The sequence below is a fragment of the Somniosus microcephalus genome, unplaced genomic scaffold (assembly GCF_052327205.1).
Source record: "Somniosus microcephalus isolate GS21.2 unplaced genomic scaffold, FLI_Smic_1.0 unresolved_chr9, whole genome shotgun sequence".
NCBI lineage: Eukaryota > Metazoa > Chordata > Chondrichthyes > Squaliformes > Somniosidae > Somniosus > Somniosus microcephalus.
This window is the reverse complement of record NW_028225187.1, coordinates 30,996,702-31,011,127: the sequence shown is the minus strand read 5'-3', so window position 1 is coordinate 31,011,127 and position 14,426 is coordinate 30,996,702. Positions and strand designations below refer to the sequence as shown.

Sequence of the window (14,426 nt, the reverse complement as noted above, 5' to 3'; positions counted from 1 at the left end):
AACTAGCTGTGGCTGACATGGTCCCACAACTAATGTCATGTTATTAAAATAGATGAGGTTCTGCTAAAAGAGCCTGTGGTACACTAAAGATGCAAACCCCGTTATTTGTTCCTGTTTTCATCTCTTGTGGTGCATTGGCTAAACAGACAACAGAGCGCTGACATCAGCATCTCACAGCAAGGCAGTCTCAATGACATTTGACCGTAAGGAATCACTCCAGTCTAAATGCCAGTAAATTGCATCAGACATTAACATTAAAGATCTACAATTATAAATTTCGTTGCCAAAAGCCTTGAAGCCGTCAGTTTAGTTCAAGCTAAATCAAAGTAACTGTTATCTCTTCAGCTTTGTTAACTCCAGGTTTGGCAGCATATATTAAATGAGCCTGAAATTCAAAATGGTGCCTGGTATGTTGCTCTCCCTTACACCAGTAATTTAAAAAATATAATCATAATGTTTGCTCATAGGTGAGTGAAAAAAAACTAATGCTCTCGCTCTGTCCCTATCTGTGTGTCTCTCGCTCTGCCTCTCTCTCTTTCGCTCTCTCTCACGGAATCTTTAGCCCACCGCCTCCCTGAATGTTTGCCTTCTGCTTGTCTGTCTCTGGCTCTCTCTGTCTGTCCCTTGCTGAATCTTTCTCTGTCACACTTTCCCGGTCTTCATCTGTTTGCCTCTATAACTCTCGGTCTCACTCTCTCTCTGACTTGCCTTATATGTCAGTGTAACTGTCTGCATGTCACTCTCTGTTGCTCTCTCTCTGTCTATTTGACGCTCTCTCTCTCTCATTGGCTATCTGTGCCACTGCATGTTGTTCCATTCTACCTGTGTGTTTAACTATGTGTCTGTACCTCCTTGTCTCTCCCTCATGTTCTCTCTCTCTCTCTGCCTCTTTTTGTGTGTCTCTCTCTCTCAGTCATCTGTGTCTATGACTTGAGGTATCTCTGTGACTCTGTCTCTCTCGTGTGTTAATCTTCCTCTTTCACTCTGACTCATTGACTCCATCTCTCTCTCTTTGACTCTATCTCTGTCTCGGTCTCTCTCTGCATTTTTCGTTATCTGCTTGTGTGTGTGTGTTTGTGTCTGTGTGAAAGTTTGTCCCTCTCTATCTCTCTATAAATCTATCTTTATCCCAGTCTCTCTATAGCAGATGTTAAACAAGAAGCCAGCCTGTGCCACACAAAACCATGAAGCAATGCTTTAGACCAAGATTAACAGCTAGCCACAGAAACCTAGCACTGCAAAGCTCACCGCATTTATTAATAGCATTTAGTAAGAGTGAAACAAATGGGACAATGCCGACACTTCATATGAAGTGCATAAGCTGTTAATTCCTACTTATAAACAAAACTAAAAAAATTAGACATTTGAAAGCTGTTTCTGCAGGTGAGGCTAAATAATTGGTAAAGCAAAAATATTATGCTGTTTAGAAGCAACCTGTTATAGTAAAGTGGATCTCTTTAGATGAGCAGAAAGATCCTGTTACCCTGATGAATCAAACCCAGTATTGTTGCACTAAATTCAGATTAAAATTGAAACATAGTAAGGACATTTCAACGCATTTTAAATAAATGTCTTACTTTCAGAAACTGTCAATATCAATTTAGTGCGTCGCTGCCCTTTACAGAATGAGCCTTATTAATCTGATTGTGGGTCCGGGGTGAATGACGCAGATTTTCAAAGGCACTAGTGATATTTGAGATTCCCTTACAGAGGATCAGAAGGCGACAGATGTTCTTCATTTAGAAAGCGGGGGCTCCAAGCAGAAGCTCCATTCCATCTGTGAAACCGCTCGCTTCGGTTCAGCTGTTTTCAGTTCATTTTAACTGAAAAGTGAGGTCATAGAATCATACAGCACAAAAGGAGGCCATTCGGCCCTTGGTGCCTGTGCCGGATCTTCGAAAGCACTTGCTAACTGATCCCACTCCCCTGCCCTTTCCCCAAATCATTGCATTTTTCCACTTTGCAGACAGTCACTCGCCTTCGAGAGAGCCAAGCCAATTTTTAAGAACTCATGGATCATATTTTTTTTTTTTCAATGCAGCCTCTATTTAGTCAGGTGTGGGTGAACATTTGCACTGAGAGCCAGAACAGATCGATTCCGTCAAACACAGAACAATCTATTCCCAAGCGCATTGCTCCGCTTCCCACTCCTGTTCCCGACAAATGTACCCGCCCACATTCAGCCGATGACACTGTTCTACTTCTTCAGTACCAAACGCCCACACGCGCAGATCCCGAGTCTGTACTTATGGGGAATGAGGAGACAGCGGCTGGAGCGAGTTCCACGAGAGCAGTCTGCAGCTGTGGAGCTCACTGCCCATGCACCACGCGACTGCGCACTGAGATCAGTGTGACTTCTGACCACATTGGAGAAAAGGGGAACTTAAACCGTGATGACGAGTTCACCCTAACGTTGAAACGTGAAATTAGCCCTGGCAGTTTTAAAATACATTCTTATCAGAAGCGAACAGTTGGAATACAGGCCGGAGACATCTCTGGAAACTGTTTTGAACATGATTTATTGTAAGCGCATCTTGTACCGTTAACACATAGACTGGACTGATCTGTGGCCCCAGGCTGAAGGCTTGTTATTTTCACGGGTTTACGGAAGCGGTCAGACCCGCTCTGTGTGTGTGGCCTGGCACAACGGTTGAGAGGGAACCGAGGTGAAGGGCTGCAACTAATGTGAGCTGTGACCACTGAACGTGTTTCACACTGGCACCATTAACCATTAAAGTCCCGAGAGTTTAACCCGGTGTTTTACAAAGAGGCGATTCAACTCACAAATTACTGAAGCCTAAACACAGGCTTATCCAGTGTATCTGCTTTAGCTGCCCAATCTCGTCCCAGCATCTGGCTCACTCCAGGTAACCGTTAACTTGGCTCTACAGAGCCAATATTCTAATTATAATTTAACGTTAATTTTTGCACTCTAGATAAGTTTAGCCATTTAATTGCAGACATGCAGGGCAATGGAATATCTTACACATTCAGTGCTGACTGTGTTTAAAAAATGTGTCCATTCAAGTTGTTATTGTGGTGGTGTAACATTCTAATTACTGAGTATGTGTTGTCACAGAAATCACAGAAACCCCACAGTGCAGATAGAGGCCATTTCGGCCCATCGAGCCTGCACTGACACATATCCCACCCGATCCCCGTAACCCCTACACCAACACATGTCCCACCCGATCCCTGTAACCCCACGTATTTAATCCCCCTAACACTAAGGGTCAATTTATCATAGCCAATCAACCTAACCCGCACATCTTTGGACTGTGGGAGGAAACTGGAGCACCCGGAGAAAACCCACGCAAACACGGGAAGAATGTTTTCTCCGGGTGCTCCGGTTTCCTCCCACAGTCCAAAGATGTGCGGGTTAGGTTGATTGGCTATGATAAATTGACCCTTAGTGTTAGGGGGATTAAATACGTGGGGTTACAGGGATAGGGTGGGATATGTGTTGGTGTAGGGGTTACAGGGATCGGGTGGGATATGTGTTGGTGCAGGCTCGATGGGCCGAAATGGCCTCTATCTGCACTGTGGGGTTTCTGTGATTTCTGTGAATGTGCAAACTCCACACAGACAGTCGCCCGAGGCCGGATTCGAACCCGGGTCTTTGGCGCTGTGAGGCAACAGTGCTAACCACTATGCCACCGTGCTGTATGAATCTATTAACCATATCAGTGTCCTACTGGCACGGGTATATAATTTTATAGAAGCATGGGATAGTACAGCACAGAAGGAGGCCATTCGGTCCATCGAATCTGCACCGGCTCTTTCAAGGTACCACAGCACCGCTTATGCCCCATATCCCTGAAGTTTGTTTCTCCTACCAGTATTTATCCAATTCCCTATTGAAGGCTGCTATTGAATCTGCATCCACCACTCTATTGGGCAATGAATTCAATATCATAACCACTCGTTGCATTAAAATAATTTTTCCTTATGTCGCGTCTGTTTTTATGCCAATCAACTTAATTCTCTCCCCCCTGGTTATCGATCCTTCAGTCATTGGAAAGATTTTCAATTATTTAATCTACATAAACATTTCATGATTTTAAATACCTTTATCAAATCTCCTCTTAGCCTTTTCTGCTCTAAGGAGAACAACCCCAGCTACTGTAGTCTATCCACGTAACTGTAAACCCTGATCCCGGGAACCATTCTAATAAATCTCTTCTGCACCCTCTCTAAATTGCCCTATAAGTTTGGGTACAGTCCCAATATTGACCCTCTCCGCTGCATCTCTATTAGTTCCTGCTCTCATACTGGCATCAACCCTGTCCATTGCTGGTTCTCAAATTATACTTCAGATGTCCAAGTCTTTGGATGTTGGTAATAACTTTCATCCCCAACCTGCCTGCAAGTCATTCACACCATCAGCTTCTATTTTATTTTGATAATTCGTGTCCCTGAGCAGGCTGGCTGTGAATCAATAATTGTACTCCTGTCCCAAGCATTACCAGAATATCGGTTGTCTAACAACAATCTAAATAGTAATGATTATAACACTTACTCAGTTTTGTTATCCTGTATTTAAAAAGTTATATTTTTACTAATATGTTATAAACCAATTAAATCTTGTCCATGTCGCTTTGTCTGGATTTTAACTGCAAAGGATAATACCATTGTTCCAGTCTGTAAAATGCAGTCTGTCAGCGAATCTTCAGTTCTCCTCGACATTCAGTCACAAAATACTATCCTCCCCAGTCTTTCTTCAAGGCACTAAAATGCCATGTGTCGAGCACCAATCCTGCCTGCCTCAGTCTGTGGCGAAACTATTATGCTGTGAATCATTTACACCACATCAAACTGTGAGTAGCTTTTAAATATGCTTCAATATCATTGTCCTCACTAATCAATGATGCTGCCTGCACTTATGCTGTCATCCATCTGAAATTGTAAACTAGGAGGAGGGGTGGGCTCTGATGAGGATGTCAGGAGGCTACAGTGCGATTTGGACAGGTTGGGGGAATGGGCGGATACGTGGCAGATGCACTATAATGTGGATAAATGCGAGGTTATCCACTTTGGGGGTAAAAACAGGAGGGTGGATTATTATCTAAATGGCAATAGATTGGGAGATGGGGAAGTGCAGAGGGACCTGGGTGTTCTTGTGCACCAGTCACTGAAGGAGAGCATGCAGGTGCAACAGGCAATTAAGAAGGCAAATGGTATGTTGGCCTTCATATCAAGGGGGTTCGAGTATAGGAATAGGGATACCTTACTACAGCTGTACAAGGTGCTGGTGAGACCGCATCTGGAGTATTGTGTACAGTTTTGGTCGCCCCATCTGCGGAAGGATGTTCTTGCCATGGAAAGAGTGCAGCGGCGATTCACCAGGCTGATACCTGGAATGGCGGGAATGACCTACGAGGGGAGATTGAATAGTTTGGGCTTGTACTCACTGGAGTTTAGAAGGTTGAGAGGGGATCTCATCGAAACATATAAAATTATGGCAGGCCTGGACAGGCTGAATTCAGAGAGAATGTTTCCAATGGCAGGGGAGCACAGAACCAGGGGCCACAGTCTAAAAATAGCGGGCAAATCATTTAAAACAGAGATGAGGAAGAATTTCTTCACTCAAAGAGTGGTGAGCCTGTGGAATTCCCTGCCACAGAGGGCTGTGAAGGCTAATTCAATAAATATTTTCAAGAGAGAATTGGATATATTTCTGAAGGCTAAGGGGATTAAGGGTTACGGAGAAAAGGCGGGGACGGGGTACTGAACTGGTAAGATCAGCTATGATCTCAGACGAAGATCAGCCATGATCTCATTGAATGGCGGAGCAGGCTCGAAGGGCCGAATGGCCTACTCCTGTTCCTATCTCTATGTTTACCCAATGTATCAGTAAATTACCTGTACCGCTGTCGACTTCCTTTAAGTCACATACTGTGCTTGGACTAACTGCAGCAACATTTTCATACACAGCAGCGTTAAACATGCAAGAGTCCCCCCCTCCACCCCTCCATCACTTTCAGTGAGTCAAGTCACGGGTGATACAGGTCAGGTTAATAAACAAGTGTATCAGACCCGGCGCTCATGTTCAAACTATCCAACACGGCATCTCCACACTCAGATTTATTTCAAAAATTCGCACTTCTTCACCCTTTCAACCAGAGATTCGTCCCCTTCCCCAGTCTGTTCAACAATAACCAACGTAGCTATTTCATGTTCAGGCTTACTAATAGTTAATCATTCATCTAATTAGTTATCTTATAAGAAAGACGATTCATGTTACAGATCAGTCAGAATATTCCCTTCCTAAGATATTGATTACACCTGCCATTGAAAAGCAGAATGCGCTCAGTACTGTGTTGTTCATTCAGTAATAGGGAACAGACTTCAGACGGGTACGTTACCAAAATTCCTGATCATATGTGTTGCAATAGTAATTGCGATTATTTTTATATTGGAAGAGCCCACTGTGCTTACAATCAGCCAATCAGTTTTCTCCGAATGCCATGAGAAATGTTCGAATATCCCGTCACTGAAAGAGGGCAGCCAGCAGAGAATCATTCCGGTTAAAATTATGTATTCAGCTGCCAAAATAGAGTGCCAAGTTTACATAAAGCCAATCAGCTATTACGTGAAAATATCGAGGCCCGAACCTAACTGATCAGGAGCTGAAATGATACAGCCAAGTTAAAATCGGCCAATCGGTGTGCTCCAACGTCAATATGTTATATTCAAGGAAACATAGCACTGAAATAAATTGTCCTGCAGAGAATTATTAGGGTAACAAATATTCGGAATGCTTCAGAAAGAATAGCTTCAGGGCTGTAGAGAGGGCTTTAAACTAATAAGTGGTGGGGGGGAGGAGGGAGGTTTCTAGAGAGCAAATAATAAAAATGACAACGGAGAAGGTCATAGACCTAGGTAACAGTAGGGGAATTAAAAATCAGAGCGTGTCAGGAAGGGACAGAAGGTATGGAGTAAAATGTAAAGTAGTAAAAGGGGAAAAAGCAAGGACTAAGTATACAAAACATATTTGAATGTTCTTTATCTGAATGCATGTAGCATTCGTAACGCAATGGACGAGTTAACGGCACAAATAACTACATATGGGTATGATCTTGTGGCCATTAGAGAAACATGGCTGCAGGTTGACCATGACTGGGAATTAAACATACCAGGGTATTTAACAATCAGAAAGGACAGGCAGGAAGGAAGGGGATGTGAGGTGGCTATGTTAATAAAGGAAGGAATCACTAATACAGAGAAATGATATTGGGTCAAAGGATCAGGATTGTGAGATACAGTTTGGGTGGAGATAAGGAATAATAAGGGGAAGAAAACACTAGTGGGCGTAGTCTATAGGCTTCCTAAAAGTTGCAAATCTGTTGGACGGAGTATTAATCAGGAAATAGTTGGGGCTTGGAATAAGGGAACAGCTATAATTATGGGGGATTCTAACTATCATATTAACTGGACAAATCAAATTGGGCAGGGCAGCCTTGAGGAAGAGTTTATTGAGTGCATTAGGGATGGGTTTCTTGAGCAGTATGCAACTGAACCGACCAGGGGGCAAGCAACCTTATATCTGGTCCTGTTTAATGAGTCAGGATTAATTAAAAATGTCCTAGTAAAGGATCCCCTTGTAATGAGTGACCATAACATGGTTGAATTCCATATTCAATTAGAGGGCGAGAAGGTTGGATCTCAAACAAGCGTACTGAGCTTGAATTAAGGAGACTATGAAGTTATGAGTGCGGAATTGATTAGAGTGGACTGGGAAAATAGATTAAAGGGTAAGACGGTACATGACCAGTGGTGTACATTTAAGGAGTTATTTTACAACTTTCAAAAAATATATATTCCACTGAGGAAAAAAGGGTGTAAAAGAAATGACAGCCATCCGTGGCTAAGTAAAGTAATTAAGTAAAGTATCCATCTAAAAACAAGGGCATATAAGGTAGCCAAATCTAGTGGGAGGATAGAAGATTGTGAAGCCTTCAAAAGACAGTAAAAAGTATCTAAAAAATTGATTAAGAAAGGGAAGATAGATTATGAAAGTAAATTAAATAAAATATAAAAACAGATAGCAAGAGTTTCTATAGTTATATAAAAAGTTAAAGGGTGGTTAAAGTAAATGTTGGTCCCTTAGAGGATGAGACAGGGATATTAATGGTGGGAAACATGGAGATGGTAAAAACGCTGAACAAATATTTTGTTTCAATCTTTATGGAAGAGGACACTAGGAATATCCCTACACTGGACAAACAGGGGGCTCTAGGGGGGGAGGAGCTAAATACGATTAAAATCAATAAGGAATTGGTACTCGGTAAAATAATGGGACTCAAGGCGGATAAATCCCCTGGACCTGATGGCTTACATCCTAGGGTCTTGAGGGAAGTGGCGGTAGGGGTTGTGGATGCATTGGTAATAATTTTCCAAAACTCCCTGTATTCAAAGGTCCCGGCAGATTGGAAAACTGCTAATGTAACACCCTTATTTAAAAAGGGTAGTAGGCAGAAGGCTGGAAACTATAGACCAGTTAGCCCAACATCTGTGGTTGGTAAAATTTTGGAGTCCATTAATAAGGAGACAGTAACGGGACATTTGGATAAACATAATTTAATAGGACAAAGTCAGCATGCTTTTATGAAGGGGAAGTCATGTTTGACAAATTTGCTTGAGTTTTTTGAGGACGTAACATACAGGGTGATTAAAGGGGAACCAGTGGACGTAGTGTATTTAGACTTCCAAAAGGCAATTGACAAGGTGCCACACAAAAGATTTTTGCTCAAGATAAAAAATCATGGAATTGGGGTAATAGTCTGGCATGGGTGGAGGATTGGTTATCTAACAGAAAGCAGAGAGTTGGGATAAATGGTTAATTCTCAGACTGGCAATCAGTAACTAGTGGTGTTCAGCAGGGGTCGGTGCTGGGTCCTCAACTCTTTACAATCTATATTAACGATTTGGAGGAGGGGACCGAGTGTAACATATCAAAGTTTGCAGAAGATGTAAAGATGGGAGGGAAAGTAGTGAGTGTGGAGGACATAAAAAACCTGCAAAGGGACATAGACAGGCTAATAAGTGGGCAGAGATTTGGCAGATGGAATACAATACTGGAAAGTGTGAGGTTATGCACTTTGGCAGGAAAAATCATAGAGCAAGTTATTATCTTAATGGCAAGAAACTGGAAAGTACTGCAGTACAAAGGGAACTGGGGGTCCTGGTGCACGAAACTCCAAATGTTAGTATGCAGGTGCAGCAGATGATCATGGAATTGGGGAAATAGTCTGGCATGGGTGGCCAATGGAATGTTGGCCTTTATTGCTAGGGGGATAAAATATAAGAACAGGGAGGTATTGCTGCAGTTATGCACGGTATTGGTGAGACCGCACCTGGAATACTGCATACAGTTTTGGTGTCGATACTTAAGAAAATACATACTTGCTCTCGAGGCAGTACAAAGAAGGTTCACTCGGTTAATCCCGGGGATGAGGGGGTGGACATATGAGGGGTGGTTGAGTATATTGGGACTCTACTCATTTGAGTTCAGAAGAATGAGTGGCGATCTTATTGAAACATATAAGATTGTGAAGGGGCTTGATCGGGTGGATGCGGTGAGGATGTTCCCAATGATGGGTGAAACTAGAACTAGGGGGCATAATCTTAGAATAAGAAACTGCACTTTCAAAACTGAGATGAGGAGAAACTTCTTCACACAGAGGGTAGTAGGTCTGTGGAACTTGCTGCCCCAGAAAGCTGTGGAAGCTACATCATTAAATAAATTTAAAACAGGAATAGACAGTTTCCTAGAAGTAAAGGGAATTAGGGGTTACGGGGAGCGGGCAGGAAATTGGACATGAGTCTAGGTTCGGATCGGTCATGGCTCTGTGGGTGGCGGAGTGGGCCCAGGGACCGTGTAGCCTGGTCCTGCTCCTACTTCTTGTGTTCTAATTCTGTGCTACATTTCAGGAGATGGTTCTATTCACAGGAATTAGTGGAGACCTCGGGAACAGGCTGCCAGCTAGGTGTCCTTCAAGAGTAAATTGGGCCTGTTGCTGGCTGGGGTGGAGGTCACCTTTTACAGAAGGTAAGTACTGTAGGAATAACATGGACAGAGTGCTCTCCTGGACGAGTTTCGATCGCCTAGATAGGTCGGAGAGGAATTTCCCAGATTTTTTCTCCCAAATTGGCCATTGGGTTTTTTATCTGGTTTTTCTCCTCTCCTGGGAGATCACATAGGTTCGGGTGGGATGGAGAGTGGAAGTAGATTTGAGGTTAGGATCAGATCAACCATGATCTAATTCAATGGCAGAGCAGGCTCGAGGGGCCGATTGGCCTACTCCTGCTCCTATTTCTTATGTTCTTATGAATAAGGCTTACACATGAAACTGTCCAGAACCTAATCCAATTCTTCAGTAGCTGAAATGATACATCCAGGTTTATAAGCAGACAATTAGTACCAATACAGAAACTCCAGGCGAAATCAATCAATCAGAAGATGTCCCGAAACATCTGGGAGGTAAGCAGTTATTAATCTGGCGTATACAAGCGAAATGTCCAAGCGATCGAAAGTCATTTAGGTCAGAATGAAAATATTTCAGGCACAGTCAGGAAGCTAGTTTACCAAAAGTTTCATTAGATCATTGGCCTCATGGCATCTACATCCAGAAACAGATGCTGAAGTTATTCAACTTGGGCCCCTTATTCTCTGTGATGAGGCATCAACAGCTGTATACAGCAATGAAATGAATCAGGTTCTGTACATAGAGGCTCTTGTGAAGAAAAATCCAAATCGTGGTTGAATCGTGACGATTGACAGTTTTTGCTTTGAATGAACATCACGAACTGAGGTGCTCCCCAGCAATATTGTTCTTTAGTCACTTGTAGGAATAACATGCTTGCTTCAACTATTGCCTTCAGAATTTTCTGTAGATTCCTGTAGACTCCGAACATCTGTATTTATCTTCTTGGTGCTCAGGCTCTCGATTGCCTTCCAGTTGCTGATGATTCATGTCACATGAGCCTCGTTACAGTCAGAAGATTCAAACTTTCCATGAAAGGAAATTAACATTCTATCAATGCAAAATTCTCTATTGTATTGCACATTTTGAGTCCATTTCTGTTACTCGTTTGATATGTTTTCACAAGGAATTAATTATCAGATCGAATATAAAGATTAAGAAAAAGATATCTAAGGACAGTAAGATCACTTTTATTTCGTTCGACCGAGTGGTGGAGAAGGAAATCCATCTCGGCTCTTAAGAGTATCCAAGTAAATTAACTGCAATATTAGTATAATTTAACTTTCTGATTCTTTACATAAGGCACAATTTTATTCTGTAGAGAGCCATCATATTTCACTCAGGATTTACACAGTTTCGCAAGCAACAGGTGTCCATAAGAGTACGACTGTAATATCAGAGATTAATGACGGTTTAGAGAAAGAGATAGGGAGTAGAGATTTTAGACAGAGGTAGAGATAGAGACAGAGATAGTGATAGTGATAGAGATAAAGATAGAGATAGAATATAGAGAAAGAGGGATATAAATCGAAATAGATATTGATAGGCACAGAGGCAGAGAGATGATTGAGACGGACATAAATTTGGAGTTACTGGTAGACAAATAACTAGAGCCAGTGATAGAGATACTAATAAATTATTTGATACAAATAGAGGTGCATAAACATATAGAAAGAGTCTGGCATAGACGTAGAGATAGGGGAGCTAGAGATCGATATCTAAATGGACATAGACAGAGAGAGATAGAGTTGTAACCAGCAAGACAGAGTGATCAATAGAGATAGATACAAATAGATAGATAGAGAGAGAGATGGAGCGATGGAAAGCGAGATAAATGTAAAGAAATATAGTGAGGCATGATGATAGATTGCGAGAGACTGGGATATACGTAGAGATAGAGAGATGGAGGTGGATAAAGAAGTAGAGATATAAAGATAGAGCTAGACATAGATATGGAGATAGGTAAAGACTGATTGATGGAGGTGGACATAGAGATCAACATAGAGTTCGAGATAGGAATAGACATAGAGAGAGACATAGACATAGACACAGATATAGATGTAGACCAGCCACTGACATAGACTTTGAGATAATGTTAGAGATATAATAGGTCAATATCCAGACAGTGAAGAAGAAAACCTAACGCTAGATTGTGCTGAGTGTACGCAGAGAAGGAAATAGAAACTCTATGTGGTTTTTCCCAATGTCTCGTCGTAACGTTGGTGGAATTTCCGTGGAAAACTTGCAGAAAGGGTGATCTCTCTGGAGTTGTAGCCTAACTTCTGCCGAAGTGATAACGATATTGGAGAGAACTTCCGATGGAAATGTTACCCCAAACAATCTACGGTTCATCACATGCTGATCAGGTTGAACTTACCGGTGCTTTGAGCTGATCGCACACCTGCAGACTCGGAATTGCCTGCAGAATTCTCTTCACTTGGAGGTCTGTTTCTAGTTGCCTCCCTAAGTGCGGAAATGTTCACAGAGATTAAAGTTTAACAATAATCGTGGACAACGGAAATGTTACTTTCAAATAAGATGAAATAGTAGAATAAATATCAAAAACAAGCAAGCAGTTTACAAGAGACATAACCTTAAACTTGCAAGTCCACATCCATTGGACCAGTTGAAGAAGCTCAAGGTAGACAGGTTGCCGATCCGTGGCACTTTCCTCCCCAGGGGTCTAACGTCGTTCTCTCAGCAGATCCTGAATTACCTCAGATATTTTCCAGATTTCCCTTATCATGACTCACTTCAGTAGAAATTGGTCCTTGAAGACACCGCAAAGCGAAATGTAGCGAATCGGCTGTCCATTTAGAAATCCTCTAGATCATTTTTGATCCATTGAAATTTATGGAAAATAAAATCGGTCGAGTCCAAAATGTGCAATAGATTCGTTAGTGCTCGCTGTGTGCTGCGGCCCCAAATTAAGTTATACTGATTATGGTTGAAGATTGTAACGTAGTAAGAGTGTCTCCTGGCGGGGGGTATATGATCCACATTACTGCTGGGCAGTAAGAAACAGCACTCGCCGGATTTTCATAGCTTCGAAATTGTTTCACAGGATAATCGGGCGCAATCTCAATTGGACGGCTGACCAGAAATGGCAGTTTATGCCCGAGCGGCAAGTTGGAAAGTTGAAGTTAATATTCACTTTTACCGTCCAGCAGAATATGGGTGGTAAAGGCTCAGCCGCTCGTCTTACACTCCAGCCGAATTTGGAAATGGAAAGTAGGCTGTGTGTAAAACTGGCCGGCCATCCCTTACCACCTGCTTTCAACTCCATTGGAAAAGCAAATTTGACCCATTGTGTCCTAAATGGAAGGGAGGATTCAATACCAAATAAAAGGAAGAATGTATCATTGATATTTGGGTATCAGTTTAAAAAAAAAAGTGGGTGCAGTGTTGAAAGTGAATTAGGAACTGTAGAGAATGTTGAGATATATCACCACCGTGTAACTTATAAATCACGGGAGATAACCTTAAAATTATAGTTGGTATTGGAGCATGTCCTTTGTTAAAAACATTTTTTCTATGATTTTTGTGCTAAAAATCACGTTGGAGGAAATCAAAGAGGAACCTGGTGGAAAGGTTCACACATCATTTACAGAACAGGCAGGATTTTCCTTGCACGCAGCTTAATGGAACAGGGAGCAAGTGGTTCTGCTTTCGGCAAGAGCTCCTTCCCAACCAAGCTTCCTTTCTGTGTTCTGCCCAGCAGATGTCCCACATCTGGCGCAGGGAGTACAGTGCTGGTATCATTTTAATAAAATAAACATTGATTCTTTTGTTGAATATAAAGGGCGTGTCACGAGCTTACATTCAAAACCAGGGCGATAGAGCCTTGAAAGGAGTTGGAGTATTGTGATAAAATTCAGTCTTGAAAGAATAATGCGAAGTTTAGCAATAATTATTTATGATTAAGAGGTTTTTGGGAAATGTGCATACAGATGTGTTTTATATGTGTTTATATCAAGCGGTTCTGCGTTCAGCAAGGGATACCTTCCAACTGAACATACGTTATGCTGTCAGCCCAGCAGATGTCCCACATCTGGCGCAGTGAGTACAGTGTTGATATCATTTTTATAAGAGAAACATATTAGACTCTTGATGAATGTAAAGGCAGGATCATTAGATTAGTTCCAAAACCAAGGGGACAGAGTGATGAAAGGAGTTGGAGTATTTTGAAAAAATTAGTCTTGAAAGAAGAATGAGAAATTTTTTGAAATATTATTTATGATTATGACAGGATGGTGGAATGTGCTTAGAGATGCGTTTTAATACCGAAGCTCAAGAAGAGTGCCACAGTTACAAATTGAGGGCCACAGAAATCAAGAAAGATAACCGTAAATTTATAATTGGTATTGATGCAAGTTCATGGGGTATCAATGATTTTTCCTGCCATTTGTTTGTTAAGAATCATGTTGAAGGAATGCAAAG

At 41.9% G+C, this 14,426-nt stretch overlaps 1 long non-coding RNA gene across 2 annotated transcripts; it reads right to left on the bottom strand.

Moving 5' to 3' along the window:
- Positions 1-6,521: 6,521 nt before the first annotated feature.
- Positions 6,522-14,196, bottom strand: LOC147085011 (uncharacterized). Of its 2 annotated transcripts, XR_015075886.1 has the most exons (3): positions 12,580-14,196; positions 12,364-12,449; positions 6,522-11,011 (listed from the first exon to the last, which is right to left on the bottom strand). It is a non-coding gene; the product is annotated as an uncharacterized LOC147085011 (long non-coding RNA). The 2 variants fall into 2 exon arrangements; XR_015075885.1 differs by having other exon boundaries at positions 12,364-14,196.
- Positions 14,197-14,426: the final 230 nt, after the last annotated feature.